At 46.1% G+C, this 15,659-nt stretch overlaps 2 long non-coding RNA genes across 2 annotated transcripts; one reads left to right on the top strand and one right to left on the bottom strand.

Moving 5' to 3' along the window:
* Positions 1-229: 229 nt before the first annotated feature.
* Positions 230-7,195, bottom strand: LOC131486538 (uncharacterized). The gene is made up of 3 exons (XR_009249392.1): positions 7,015-7,195; positions 559-651; positions 230-364 (listed from the first exon to the last, which is right to left on the bottom strand). It is a non-coding gene; the product is annotated as an uncharacterized LOC131486538 (long non-coding RNA).
* LOC131486536 (uncharacterized) lies at positions 7,187-10,092 on the top strand. The gene is made up of 3 exons (XR_009249390.1): positions 7,187-7,613; positions 8,133-8,213; positions 8,498-10,092. It is a non-coding gene; the product is annotated as an uncharacterized LOC131486536 (long non-coding RNA).
* The last annotated feature ends 5,567 nt before the right edge of the window (positions 10,093-15,659 follow it).

A 15,659-nucleotide genomic window follows, 5' to 3' on the forward strand; every position in this document is an offset into this window, starting at 1 on the left:
GAAAAAAGCCTGACTTCAGGGTTAAGACAGGCACAGTGAATGACACTGCCGTTAAGTGTTAGAAGACCGGACTTCTGGCCTCATTTCTGCCACTTCTAATTGTGGAGCCCAAGCCACAGACGTATAGCTCTAGTTTCCTCTTCGGTGAAATGAGAATGAGGAGTACTGATAAATATGTGTGTGTGTACACATACATACACACACACGTTTTGGAAACAGCTTATTTTTTTTAAGTTTAGTTATTTATTTTGAGAGGGGAGGGGAAGGGCAGACAGGGAGGGAGAGAGAGAATACCAAGCAGGCTCTGCACTGTCAGCGCGAGGTCTGACGTGGGGCTCAAACTCACGAACTGTGAGATCATCACCTGAGCCAAAATCAAGAGTCAGACACTTAATCGACTGAGCCGTGCAGGCACCCCAGGAGGACTTATTTGACAAAGGAATGTCTTATGTCCCATCCAACAGCAACGTGGAACCGTACCCATGAATTCAGGGGACACGAGCGTGTGCTGACTCCAGAGATGTGAGGCTGGGCATCTGCCCGGCTAAACAAACTCACTGTGGCGTCCAAAGCCCGATTCTCCATCCGTCCTTGCCTCATCTGCAAGCATCAGGGAAGCCCCTTAGTTTCTCAGAACTTCCATTTCTTCAGCTGGGATATGAGAATAATAAGAGCACCTCTGTCAAAGTGATGTTAGAAAGAAGACATGAGACAATTCATAGAAAACCCCTACTGTTGCATCTGGCTCAGCAAGTGGTCAGTGTTACTTCTGTCTTCGTCTAAAATACTTAGGTCTAGCTTCCCTATGCTTCCTAGGAGCATCGTTTCATACGGTTTCTCCAGTAAGGCTCAAGCCTCTAGGATTATGCAAAAATGTTACTGATTTATAAATATTGTCACTGACAGGTGCTGGATAGCAGTAATAATTTTAATAATTTGGTCAGAATTATAATTTGAATGAAATCAACACAATATAGCTCTTATGAGCAGCAGGCGGTTCTAAGAACGTTACATATATTAACTAACTCAGTCCCCAACAAGGAGGGGTACTATTATTATCATCCCCTTTTTATACACGAGGAAGTCCAAGGGACAGGCCACACAGCTAAGTGGCAAAGGGTATTTAAAGCCAGGACGTTTGCGTCCAGAACTCATGCTCTTAACTACTTTGTTTGACTGATTATTTTATTTTTAAAATTATTATTATTTTTTTTAATGTTTATTTATTTTTGAGAGAAAGAGAAAGAGTGCACACGTGAATCGGGGAGGGGCAGAGAGAGAGGGAGGACAGAAGATCTGAAGCGGGCTCTGTGCTGACAGCAGTGAGCCTGACATGAGGCTCAAATTCACTAACTGTGACTTGGTGACCTGAGCTGAAGTTGGGTGCTCGACTGACTGAGCCACGCAGGCGCCCCTACTTGGCTGACTGTTTTATAAAAACTGTATACACTCCTGAGCACGTATTTGCTTTAAACATCAGAAAGTTTTAAGAAGTCTGGGAAACCCTAGAATTAATGATGAAATATGAGAGGAAAGACCAGGTAGACTAAAACATTAAGATTTTCCATGATAATAAAGAGAGAGAACACTAAATAAAGGGAACCTTTTTGAAATGAAATCAGTGAAACTCTGTGCGAATGGTCAAGTAGAATTACCAGTGTCACTGGCAATACAACATCCTAGACACCTCAGTTGACTTTCACAGCGAAAACGCATACAAATGTTGGATAAAGGATAAAGGGACATTTAGAAAACTAGACTTCAACAAATTGATGAAGTTAGGAATCTTCAAAGGCTAAACGGGAAGTGAGAAAAGCAAAAATACAAACAGGCCAAAGAGCAGGCTTTCTCCATGAGGACCTTTGCTAAACCAACCTCTGGTTTTCAAGTGACGGGGTTCAGGACACACTACCCTGAAAGATGAGGGACAGCGTTAGAAGAGGGCAGAAGCGGGCGGTCTCTCTGGCCTCCCCTGACCCTTCTCCCCGATGCAGGTCATGAGACCCTCCAGTGAGAGGGGTCCTCCCTATACGAGGAGAGAAGGAGCAGCCTCACCTCCAGGGTGAGGGAGAAGAATCCCAACAGGCAGGCCTGGCTAGGCCTCCTCCAGCTCACCCCCTCATCCCCTTTGTCCTAACCCACTTGTCCACCCTGTCCCCTCGCCATCAAACCTGGTGTAAAAACGCTGGTCATTTCCCTATGAAAGTTCTCAGGTCACGTAAAACTTCTATTAAATGAATTTGTACTATTTGCTCCTATTAATCTGTCCTTGTCGGTTTACTTTCCGGATCCAACCAGGGACCCTGAGAGGGGTGGAAAACTTTTTTCCTCCCCTGCAGGAGCCCTTGAAGGACACAGGGGCCAGGGCCTGGGAGAGCAAAGAGCGAAGGCCTGGAGATTCCAGTGTCCTCTTAGTTTTCTTCCTCTCTCTTTCCTTCTGGAAGCCGGTCACATACCAGTCATCATTCCTGGCCCTCCTCCTTCAGCCATGCCTCTTCCTCAGTGGGTAGGAAGTGTAGTCGCAGGAGTCTCCTGGCGGCCTGGGGCCTCCCTCCCTCTAGCTGGCTCTGCAGCCTCGACTCTCCCAGCTGCCCTTTCCCAGGCACTGTGCCTGGGGGGAAATGGTGAGTCAGAAGTTTCTACTAGGGACGAGTGACAAGCAGATGCGAGTAGAGACAGATTCTTTTCTGTCTTCCCACGGAAGAGAAAGGTGAGCCTCCCATGCGCTCGCCATCCGTTGTAGGAGCGTTAGCGCTCTGGCATTTACCTCCCAATTTAAACTTTCATTTGTTGTTTCATTCAATAAATATTTATGAAGGGCCCAGTCTGTGACAATTGGTTAAGTGCTGGGGACATACGAAGGGAGGTGAGACGTATTCCCTGCCCTTCCAGAGCTTGAGTGGAACTCTCAGGAGTGGGCTGTTTCAAACTCCAGCTTGCAAACAAAGCGCGTGAAGCTCGGAGAGGCCAAGGGAAGAGTGGTCACAGGATTAAGGCTGCACCTGTCCCTTCTCTGGCCCTTGCTCCTTCTACCACACCCGCCGCTCACTGAGGATCTGTGCTAGCGAAGGCTTTTGGGTGGAAAATGAAAGAAAAAGAAATCGAACTACCTTAAACTAAAACAGGAATTTGGGAATTAGGAATGAAACCGAGCCCTAGGAAGGGGAAGGGAGGGTGCGGGCTCCAGGGGAGACCTGGCCCCAGGGAATCCTACGGACAGTGTTGAGAGTCTCTCCCTTGCTCTTGTATCTTTTGCATCCCCATAGTTTGGACTGACCTGTTACCTACTATGTCAGACAGATTCTCTCCAGGCATGGGGGCGGGGGGGGGGGGGGTCGGCTTACCGGCAGTCTGTCCTGCATCCTAATGACGCACGACAAAGGAAAAAAGGCTACTTCCCTGCTACCTACAGTTAGAACAATTCTGGGGAAAGTGGATTTATTCTATGTGTACCATAAGCACACCTCTGGAGCTGCCCTTGACACCAGAAGGGTGAGGAGTTCTGATCGGCTCTACCTGTGTCCCCCTACTTCTGTAGCCAAGGATGACAATGCTTATAATGGAAAGAAGGGCTGGTGGCCCCAATGCGGCCGCAGCATGCTGAGAACAGTGCCAACACTCAGTAGGTACCTGATGACATCAGCCAAAAAAGAAGAAGCAATCCCAGTAAGGGTCTGGCACAGCACCTTTATGTCAATACTAATGGTACCATCTTCTAATATTCAAATGCTGTATTGATGAGCTTTGTTCTACTAGATAGCCTCTAAAAAATTAATTAGGAAGCCTGTCCTGCTTTATTCTTGTCTAAATAACATTCGATATATATGTTCCTTGATGTTTAAAAAAAAAAATTCACCCATAGAAACATTGGGAACTAGGTTTTGGAAAAGGATGCTGATACTTATTTAAAATTCTTTCCTGGCCGGGGGGGGGGGGGGGGGGGGGCGCCTAGCTGGCTCAATCGGTGAAGCATGCGACTCTTAATCTTGGGGTTGTGACTTGAAGCCCCACGTTGGGTGTAGAGATTACTTAAAAATAAATAAAAATTAAAAACAATAGAATAAAATAAAAATTCTTTCCTGGGTATTGAGTGTATTTAAATTTGTATAATTAGTAACATATGATAGATATTCAAACTACGTTAGTTTCCTCTCCAACTGGAAAACAGAGGAGATTGTAATGCTAAAGATGACTGAGAAAGGGTATAACTTTAAGGTGACTTAAGAATTTTAAGAAGATTACAGGCTCTGGGCTGATGGCTCGGAGCCTGGAGCCTGCTTCCGACTCTGTGTCTCCCTCTCTCTCTGCCCCTCCCCCGTTCATGCTATGTCTCTCTCTGTCCCAAAAATAAATAAAAAACGTTGAAAAAAAAAATTAAAAAAAAAAAAAAAAAGAATTTTAAGAAGATTAATATGAGAGCAGTGCTGAAAAAGAAAAGTATCAGAGAACGTTTTGGGACCGTGCTTCTCAAACAACTGGTGATGAAGAACCAACTGCTTTTCTCTTTTAAAAACTGAATGCTGATCACTTGTAAGACACTATTATGAGGAGCAGGAAAATAAAATTTGAGTAACTGGTATACAAAACGCAGCCCGATGCCCTACTTTTAGATTCAATAAAATCACTCTCTCACACTACTGTAAATGTTTCTAAAGAGTATCTCCGTTTCCTCCTTGCCTTGGGTTGGACTGGGAATCACCTTTTCAGGGAGGGGAACTAGCAGCAAGGTTGTGCAATAATGCCCGTGTCGGCACCGTCAAAGACCACCAGGCACGCGCCTGCTCCTGAGCAAGCAGGGTTATTGCTCAGTGTATCCAGGGAGACAGCGCACCCTGCAACACGTTAGCAAGAAGTGACTGAAAAGGACTTTTTGGGGAGGATTTCGGCTTCTGTTAGGTCATACTGAGACATGGTTGGATGCTGTCCTCAAGCAGGGGCAATTCTATGAGTGGGTACAGGACGAGGACAGGGATAAAAAGAATCTAAAGCTTTCACTGGCCCAGAGACAACGGCCAGTCATTTCCGCTAGGATGGAAAACATTTTGGTTATTTTTGTGGCTTGGACATGTTCCTGTTTTTGTCTGTGTTCAGACAAGCTCACGGAGCCGCCCGGTCTCAGGATGTTCTGTGAAACTGTTTGTGCACTCACTAGCGGTGAGGGCCAGGCCAGCTCCCAGAGGCAGGGTGACTTTCTCTTTCCCACGGCTGTGAGGGGACACGTGGGCTGTAAAAGGTTAAAAACATTTGAAGGTAAAGGAACCGGATGTGGGGAGTCGCTCACATGCAGGGTTTGTGCCCCCGCAGGCCTGGGCTGGAACTCAAGAGTCTGCATTTCTAACCAGTCACCAGGCCCAGGCGTTGCTGATGATGCCAGGGCCAGGCCATACTCGGAAAACCGGTGAGGTTGGTGAAGGTTATCAAAGGTGGGGATGTTTACAGGAAGGAAAGACCTATTGTAGTTAGCCGTGTTCCCAGGATAAAGTCTAGAGCTTTCTGGAAATACTCTGGTGTGGTTCTGACCCTGGGCTGCACTGTGCCTGTTCCTGGTTTAAATGACCACTCTCTGAGGGGCATGTTCACAAAGGAAGATTCTGTCCAAAGTAATGGGTGCAGATGGCTGACAAATAAGTTTGTCATTAACGTGAAAATAAGTTATGTGTTTATGGTCCACATTCCAGGAAGTTCCCAGTTACAAAGAAACAGATCCATTTTAGGAAAATGGGTTTGAAAACCAGCAATTCAACTGGATTATCTGCAAACTGACTTATTCACAAGTAGATGTTGAACTAAATGCAAAGTAACTCTCACAATCCCCTTTTTACCTATTTTATTCTGTCGCCTTAAGACAGAATTCCTTTTGTAAGGAAGATGTTATTGCTTACCCTTTTGAAACATATACATGTCTGTACCCAAAAAATTGAGTTTCTGCCTGACTTTGTTTATTCTTTCCTGAGACATCTGGTGAAGAGAGGAAGTGGTAAATAGGGTGGAAACGGCGGGATCTCTAATTGTTCTGAAAAAAGGTTTTGACTTTCCTCTACATTTGGCTGCAGAGAGGATAAAAGAAACCAAGTGTGATCTATTATGTGCTGGCTACTTTATTATGTTGACTGGGTTACAGAAGAACTTTGACCAAGTCCTTGCCCTCAAGGAGGCTCCAGTCCATTGGAGGGACACAGCCACAATCAGCTAGAGAGAATAAAGTGTCACGGGTGTTGTGACAGACATTTGGATAAGGACGTTGAGACTGGCAACCACAGATACTAAGTGAGGAGGGAAGATGGGAGAGGACAGGGGAGAGCGGAGGCAAAGTTCACAGCAGAGCTGACCTTGGGGTTGAGCCTTGAAGTGGAGGAAGGACTGAAGGAGGGCGAATCCCGGAGGGAGGCGGCGGGGTCAGCCTGTCCAGAGGAAGGGGGCGGGGAATACCAGACCTGTCCCCAGCGAGCCGGCGCTAACCCTCTCGGGGCCGGGGCCGGGGCAGGGGCAGGGGCACAGGTACCGCGGCCTGGCTGGTGGCCCTGCTGTGACCCCGAGGTCCTCGCACACGCGTGAGCAATGCCGTCCGTGTCCCACCGGCACCCCTGGAGAGTAAGACGGAAGAGGGGACTCCCTTCCGTCCCGCAAGGGTCTCCTTCCCGAGATAAAGCGCATCAAGACGAGATGGGAGAGAAGGCACCTCCCGGCCGGCCCGGTCACCGGTGAGCGGTGCGGGGTCGGGGCCCGCGGCAGGTGGAAGGGCGGGGAAAACCGGTGCGGAAGGGCCACCCCCGAGAGACCTGCAGATACAAGCCTGAGCCCCGAGCCGGGATCCGCTGCAGGTTTGCAGCTAAGACCGGAAACCTGGGGACGCGAGAATCATGACCTCTCTTCGTGGCCCTCACCCGTGGGGCAGCGTCACGTAGCCTCCAAGCTGCCGGCACCTCGGGCCGAAGAGGGCCAGCGTCCGCAGCCCCAGCAGCTCGCACCCCCTCCAGTCACGCCCTGGGGCCGCTCGGGCCCACGTGGCCTCACCTGCCTGTGGTCCTCGTCGGCACCGTGCTGTCGGCTCCGCCGCTTCTGGCAGTTTCCCTGACACATTTAGGACGCTGGAATATTGGCCCAAGCTCCGAAACCCCGGCGCTGAAGGAGCTGGTCCCAGGGGAACCCCTCGCGTTGCGTCTGGAGGCCTGCAGCGTCCTGGGTCCCGCTGGCCCGTGCGCATGCGCACCTCTCCCCGCCCGCCTGCCGCCGTCAGCTCCCGCCCGCCCACGTGTGCGCATGCCCACACGCGTTTCTGACACCGGTTCGCCCCAACGTCCAGCTGCGTGTCCCACGTTTTCACTCAGCCCACGCTGTGTCCCTGAGGAGGCCTCAGGTCCCACCCGGTCAGGGCTCAGTCCCGGGACTCTGTTCCTCAACCCCCATTTCAGTTGTGGGTCATGAGGGATGGGTCACCAGGGTCCTCGCGACTTCTGTCCACCTTGGCTGGACATCTCGTGATCGCACACTCGCCCTCGTCAGAGTAAAGCATTTGCTACGGCAGCTCTCAGAACTCAGGGAAACACGTTTACCGGCTTATTAAAGGACACGACAAAGGTGCAGATGAACAGCCAGACGAAGAGTCGTGTGGGGTGAGTTCTGGGAGGCCCCAGAACAGGAGCTTCTGGAGTTGGGGTGTCACCCTCCCTGAATGTGGATGTGTTCACCGACATGGGAGCCCTCTGACCCCCTTGCTTTAGGCATGATCAGTCCATTTTCAGCCCCTCTCCCTTCCCGAGAGAATGGAGGGTGAGGGTGCTGAAATTTCAAGCTCCTAATCCTGGCTTGGCCTTTGTGGTGAAAGGAGACCCCCCTGGGGTCACCTCATACAAGTAAAAGACACTCCGATCAGCCAGGACACTACCAGGGTATCAGGAGGCCTGTGCCAGGAATTGGGGGGAGGAGACCAACACGTATCTTTTCTGTCACTTCGTGGTGGTGTGGCCTCACACGGGGTCCCCTGCCTCTGGTCAAGATGGCTTTGGGATTCTTCTGTTGAGTCTGGGGGCTGGGATCCTGGCTCCACTTTGTGGATCGCAGGGACGGCAGTCACTGGTGCTGGAGTCAACTTACTTTTGTGTAGATGTTAAGAGTTTACTTGCTTTATTTAGGGTGCACTTCCAGCTTCCCAGTGAGGTGAATGTTACGATTTCTACACTGCCAGTGAGAAGCCTACAACCCAGACAGACCAGGTAAGTTTACCCTGTGATTCGGCTCATGCACAGCATCAAACCCACGTCCGTCGTGGCAGGTTCACCCCGTGGGTAAGGTATTGTGGGTGACAGGGGCTGCTGTTAATAACTACCAGGAGAGCGGGTGTCACGTGGAGCCCTCCGGGGCAGACTGGGGAGTGTGGGCAACTGGTTATCTGTCTCTTTTTAAAAGAACAAATTGTAATTTGGGTAATCGTTTTTACTTTTAAAAATTCTCCATCTTACTGATTTGTAACCTTAGTTTTATTATTTCTTTTCTTTAGGAAGGATAAGATTGCCATTTCCTTTCATGAAGCCAATTTAACTCTCATATGAAAACTTGATGAAAAACAGTACACTAGAAGTAGATTACAGTCCAGTCTCACTGGTGAATACCGATGCAAAGATCCTAATGTGTACTAGCTCACTGAATTCAATGACTAAAAGAATATACTATATTGTGATAAATTATGGTTAACGTTTAGGAAATGTAAGGAGAAAAATACTACATTAGAAAAAAACTATTAATGTAATTTCATATACTAACAAGCTAAAGAAGGAAATACTTAGGAACATTTCAACAGATGCACAAAAAGCATCTTATTTACTATGTAAGTTAGTAGGAAACTAGAAACAAAAAGAAACTTCCTCAATGGGATAGAAAAGTATTTATCTTTTTACCTGGAAACACTTGAAAAGCATTCCCTTTAAGATCTGGAACAATGCAAGACACATGCTGTCGTAATGTTCTACATAACACTGGAGGTTCAGGCCAATGTAATAAGACAGGAAAGAATACTAAGAAATACAAGGATTGGATGGAAAGAGATGAGATCATCACAATCGTAAGTATTGTGATCATTTACACGAAGACTAAAAACCAACAGACTTTTAGAAATAATAAGAAAGTTCAATATTATAAGGCCAATGCCCAAAAATCAGTAGCATCCCTCAATATCAGCCATAATAAAGTCAAGAAGATAGTAGACAATAAAATACCAAAACAACAACAACCAAACCGCAAAATATCAAGGACTTAAGAGACAAAAATTCACAGGATCATTACAGAAGAAAATTTAAAACTCCAGCAAAGGGCATAAAGAAAGAGTTGAATTAATAGTGAGATGAATCGTCTTCAATATTTAAAGATAACAATTTTTCCCTAATTTAATGCAGTTTCAAGCAAAGTCACGGTCACCTTTGGGGAGATCCTGCCCTGCTCATATTTGGAATGAGTCCTCCACTGAGTGAGTCTTGGTAGAAGGCAGGAACCCCTCTGTGGAAGTGGAAGAAGGGCCAGACACCCCTTCTTGCTCTTTGGAAACTAGCATATGAGTACGTGATCTGAGCTCAGACATGAAATTCTCTTTCTCAGGGTTGTGAATCCTGAGTGATACAGTGATGCGGGGAGGGTTCAGAGCACTTTTCACTGTGGCAGCTTCCATGTTGGTGTCCCAGCAGTGCTCCCTTCTGTCTGTCTGTCTGTCCTGCTGCCGCCTGCTCTTCCTTGGTTCACGCGCAGATTTTGAGCCTGTTTCTCTGGGCTTTTTCCCAAGAGCTCCAGTGAACTCCGATGTCTTCTGCAGTAAATTCATTTCTACATTACATCAGATAGAACCAGATTCTGTTGCTTGTAATCAAGAACCTGGAGCTGGGAACCTTGCCAAAATATTTCTGATCTTCATGTGGAAGAATTCAAGTCTGTGAATAACTAAGACCAGGAGTCGGCAAACTTTTTCTGTAACAAATACTAACCATTTCAAGCTTTGGTGGCTGGATGCAGCTACTCAACCCTACTGTCATGGGGCTCAAAAGGAGCCATTGCAGTATGTAAGCAAATGGGCATGGTTGTGTTCCAATAAAAGTTTAATTACAAATAGTTGGTGGGCAGAGTTTGGCCCAGGGGGTGTAGTTCCCTAATATCTGATTAAGACAGTCATGAAGAGGTACCTGGGTGGCTCAGTTGGTTGAGCATCCAACTTCAACTTAGGTCATGATCTTGCGGTTCATGGGTTCGAACCCCACGTTGGGCTCTGTGCTGACAGGTCAGAGCCTGGAGCCTGCTTTGGATTCTGTGTCTCCCTCTCTCTCTGCCCTCTCCCATTCGTGCTCTGTCTCTCAAAAATGAATAAATTGTTAAAAACATTTTTTAAATAAAAATAAATTAAAAAAATTAAAAAGTCCTGAAAAAGAAAAGAGGAGACAGACTCACCCTACTAACCAGTCAGACACATCACCCAGCCATAGGAAAAATAATGCAGTAACGGTATGGAAACATACAAACAGCTCACGGAACAGAACAGAACCCAGAAATAGGCCTATGAGAGTTTGGGTTACTTAAACATTTTGTAGGAAAAATTGGTTCACTATATGGAAAAAGATAAATTAGGTCCCTACTTCAGGAAAAATATAAAAATAAGCTCAAAATGTAGGTACAAAGCAGGGCGCCTGGGTGGCTCAGTCGGTTGTGTCTGACTCTTGATTTTAGCTCAGGTCATGATCTCACAGTTTGTGGGACTGAACCCTGTGTCAGCCTCAGCACTGACAGCACAGAGCCTGCTTGGGGTTCTTTCTCCCTCTTTGCCCCTCTCCGGTTCATGCTCCCTCTCTCTCAAAATAAAATAAAATAAAATAAATAAGTACATACATACATACATACATACACATGTACATAAATAAAAATAAGCTAAATACAGTAGAATAAAATTGCTAGAAGAAAATATGAAATATCTTCAGGACTTCGGGGTACAGGAGGATTATGATTGCTAGGCCACTATTAAACTATTTTGCGTTCTCAGCGGACACATCAGCAGAGAAAGTGGTTGTTTTATTAGGGCAAGTTAACCTTGAGCTGAAATCCGTGGGGTTAACTCAGGTGAGCACAGCCTTATTCAAAGACCAGAACACAGGAAGTAAACCATTCACTGGGCTGTGGAAAGAAAGGAAGGCCAGGCTGCATAAGGAATGGGTGCTTTTTTTTTTTTTTTTTTTTAAATTTTTTTTTTTCAACGTTTATTTATTTTTGGGACAGAGAGACAGAGCATGAACGGGGGAGGGACAGAGAGAGAGGGAGACACAGAATCGGAAACAGGCTCCAGGCTCTGAGCCATCAGCCCAGAGCCCGACGCGGGGCTCGAACTCACGGACCGTGAGATCGTGACCTGGCTGAAGTCGGACGCTTAACCGACTGCGCCACCCAGGCGCCCCAAGGAATGGGTGCTTTTTGTGTGGACAACAATGATGGCCAACCCTGAAGGGACAGTATTTGGAACCAAAAGCAATCCAAGGCTCCGATAATTCTATAAATAATATGGCTTTCAGGCCCAAGAAAGGGACAAGCAAGACAGAAAGTAGATCCTTACCGTTATCTTACTGGAGAGGCAATAACAAAGACTGGAAACACACAGCCATGGCTTCAACCCCAAGTGTCATCACAGAGAAGCTATGAGGGTTCCCTCTTCTATGAAATGGGTGAAATACTACCCTCATTTCAGGGTTGCCATGATTCCTGGAACGTAAGCAGGTAAAGTGGACAGAGATGGTTACACAGTCTTTGTCATGCCCTCCTGTTGAGAAGTGGGCTTTGTTTTGCCTCACGTTGAATCCGGGCTGCCTGGCATGATGCGACAGGGTAGAAGTGATGCTTCTGCATCCTGCTTCTTGGAATCCATAGGTTTGGGCATCGGCCACGGTGTAAAGAGGCGATTTGGAGAGAGAAAGAGGTACCATCCCTCCAGCCACCTGTGCCAAGGCACCAGACCTGTGAATGAAGCAATCTTGGACATTCGAGCCCAGCCCCTTCCTGAGGAGACCCTGATCCAGGCCCCCAGGACCATCGAGTCCATCCACAGATTTATGAGTGAGAATAAATGGTTGTAGTAGTTTCAAGACATTAGGTTTGGGGTTTATTTGCTAGATAGCCATGGACAACCAAGAGGAAAATTAAGCAGCTATTAAGCAACAGAGTGCTTGGAATATGGAATATCCCAAATCATTATTCCAAGCTTTCACATGGTGGCAATTTTGCCAGTGAGCCCAGGAAAAGGGGTATCATTCAGGAAAAAGTCTATTTATAGTCAATGCTTTTCTGGACCACTCATTTATGTATCAGTTAATTTCTTCTTTCAACAAATGTTAAATGGGTGCCTACTCTATGTCATATGCTCTTTTAGATACTGAACAAAACAGATAAGTTCCCTGTCTGAAAGTAATTAACACGATACCTTTTAGTCTTTGTTGGCGATGTGACAGTTATTTAGATAATCAGAATAATAGAGTTTAGCTAAAAAGGCTATATTTGTCTGACCTGGATGTGTAAGAAATGACGTTCAAAGGAAATTTATCCTAGTAAATTATAATGAATATCTTTCTAAGTATTAATACTTAAACTGAATGGAAACCATTTAGCTATTTCAAATTTAAAGTACTCTGTATTCTGCCTATCATTTTCAATTTATATCATCATCTCCTGAAAGATATTTAAAATGAAAATTTTAATTGAGCAAGTTAACTCAAATTAATATTCATTAGTGCATTCAACCATTCGACAAATATCTTTAGATGACTTCTATGTGCCAGTGATCATGCTAATCACTAAGTTTCTAATTCTGAACAATTCAGACATAGACACTGTCTTTTCTGCTCAGAACTCCACCGTTCCTACCAATGTCATGGAAGCTTAAAGAAGTATTAGATTGAGCATGGTGTCTGTACTAGAATGATTCCATAGGTTAAGAAGTTGTGGTCTAGGTACTTTGAGGTGGATTCTTCCCTGTGTGTGATCTAGTTACAGGTAAACTGAGGAAGTAGAGTAGGTGTTAAGTTCAAACAGAACTTCAACCCATTGTGTAAGGTTGTCAACTTTTCTATAGAGTTGCTTGTTTTTATTCGGGGCTAGGCGAGTTTGCTAACCTGAGAGGCAAGAGAAAGAAGCCTGTCAAATGCATCTGAATAAGCTGAGGTTGTTCTCAAGGTCTCTTCCAGGCAAATGTGTAACCCATACACCTGCATACAGAACGAACTCCACAGTCATCATCATCCAAGTCAGAGACAGCAAGTCCACCATTACTTTGTAATCAGAGACAGTCTCTGGTCCTGGGTTCCAAAGTCTAGAATCCTCAGGAAAATGCCTCAGCGAAAGAGAGCAGGGATAAAACCCTGTGCTGTTCCCTCAACTTGGACCTATCACCCTTTGGTAATCATGACACCGTGTTTCTCCTCACCCACTGACGTTGCCACAGATCACAGCTGTCCCTTAGCTGGAGCTCGGGCCAAAGTGCGGTTCACCATCCTCTTCCGGCTTGCTGGTATTCAGAGTTACTCTTTCACACACGTAGAAAGATCAGTGAATAAGTGTCCAGGGTCATGTTGCATGACAGCCTTCCATACCTGAAGAAAATATAACATCTGTCCCCAAAGACACAGCCATGGTCACCACAGTTATAGATTCATCTGTCTCCAGAACACTAAAGCACTAACACTGAAAGAGAGGTGTTTGTTGGTTGGGGCATTGATGACTGGGCTGTGGTGGCAAAAAGGGTACAAACTAGGACTTACCTTTGCCAATCCTTACGACATTTAATTGCAGTAAGCGCACTTGTGTTAGAATGAAGAAATCTCCAGTGTGAGCGGTAGATGGTTTCATAAGAGGAAGGATGACCCCATGTGGCAGTTTTAAAGCATAACCTCAATTTTTTTTGGCGCTTGGTGTATCAAGGTGGCATGCGTGTCCCCTGTCTTTACTCTGGGCGGGCTTGTGGTTGCTTTGACCAGCGGACTCCAGCACCCGTGACTTCCGAGGCTATCCAGCTCCTTGCTTGTGGGAACACCTGCCCTTCGAGCCCTGAAACACAGTGTGTGAAGTCCTGTCACTTTCCCATCTCATGGTGGAGAGATCACGTGTATGCAATAGGGCTGACCATCTCTGCTGAGCCCTGATCTCCAGCCGCCTGCAACAAGGTGCCAGACGTGTGAGTGAAGCCATCTCGGACCCTCACAAACAGCCCATCTGCCCCATGAAACCAAAGAATTACCCTGTGGAGACTCACCCAAATTCCTGATCCACAAGGTCATGAAATGTAATAAAGTGACTGTTTAGGGTAGTGTTTTAGTGCAGTGATAGGTTACTGAGACACCCCTTGTGTTAGTTGAGGTCCTCCAAAGAGCAGATGCCAGGACGACATTAGACATGCAAGATTTATCGCTGGGTATCCTTCCTGCATCTAGGAGGGATAAAGGGGACACAGCAGAGTGGTGGGGGTGGAGGAGGTGGGGAGCCTTCAGACCAGGATGCGGGTCTGGAGTCTGTGAAGTCTTGGTTACATCATCGTTGTGAGACAGTCTTGACCGGTCTGGTGGGGACTCCCAAGCCTGTTAGAGACGTCCTACTTGTCCAGACCATTTTACAGTCACACTGGAGTTTTGGACTTGCATGTGAGTTGTGGTACGCTAGAGTTTGTAGATGTAGCTCAGAAACACATTACACATCACACAGCCCTTTATGATGGCACTTAACATGGTATGTTATAATAATTTCCTGAATGTCTGCTGTGTTCACCAGACGTGGAGATTCTGGACGGTATGTGTGTGTGTCTTTCACCTTTGTAGGCTTCTTCATCCCTAAGTTCCTGACTCAGTGAATGTTTGTTGAATGGCTAACTGAGACTACTGATCAAAGTATGTTTTCGGTGTAGTCACAGAAAGGATTATGTAGTCATAATCCTTTGACTATGTATGTGAGGGCTCATTCTGGACTCTCTCTTCTATTCCACTAGTCTCTATGTCTCTCCTTATGCCAGTAGCATCCGGTTTTGATTACTGTAGCTTTGTAGTGATTTTGAAATCAGGAAGTGTGAATTTTCCAGCTCTGTTCTTCTTTCTCAGGATTGTTTTGGCTATTCAGGGTCCCTTGAAATTCCATATGAATTTTAGCATAAGCTTTCCTCTTTCTGCATTAAATCTGTAGATCACTTTGGGTGGACAATCTTAAGTCCTCCAGTCCATGAACATGGGATCTCCCCACTAATTTGTCTTCTTGGACGTCTTTCAGAAATGTTTTATGGTTTTTATCGTACAAGTCTTTCGCCTCCTTTGTTAATTCCCAAGTATGTTTTTCTTTTTGATCGAATTGTTAATGGAATTGCTGTCTTAATTTCCTTTTCAGGTTGCTTATTGTTCATGTGCTGAAATGCAACCGACTTTTGCTTGTTGACTTTGTATCCTGCTACCTTGCTGGATTTATTAGTTTATTATTATTATTAATTACCGAGTGTGTGTGTGTGTGTGTGTGCACGTGCACACGTGTAATCTTTAGGGTTTTTTACGTGTAAGATCTTATCATCTGTGAACAGAGATAGTTTTACTTCTTTCTTTTCATTCTGGTTGTCTTCTATTTCTTTCTGTTGTCTACCTGCTGGCTTAGGACTTCCGGGGCAATGTTGGGTAGCA

The sequence above is a fragment of the Neofelis nebulosa genome, chromosome 10, assembly GCF_028018385.1.
Source record: "Neofelis nebulosa isolate mNeoNeb1 chromosome 10, mNeoNeb1.pri, whole genome shotgun sequence".
Lineage (NCBI taxonomy): Eukaryota > Metazoa > Chordata > Mammalia > Carnivora > Felidae > Neofelis > Neofelis nebulosa.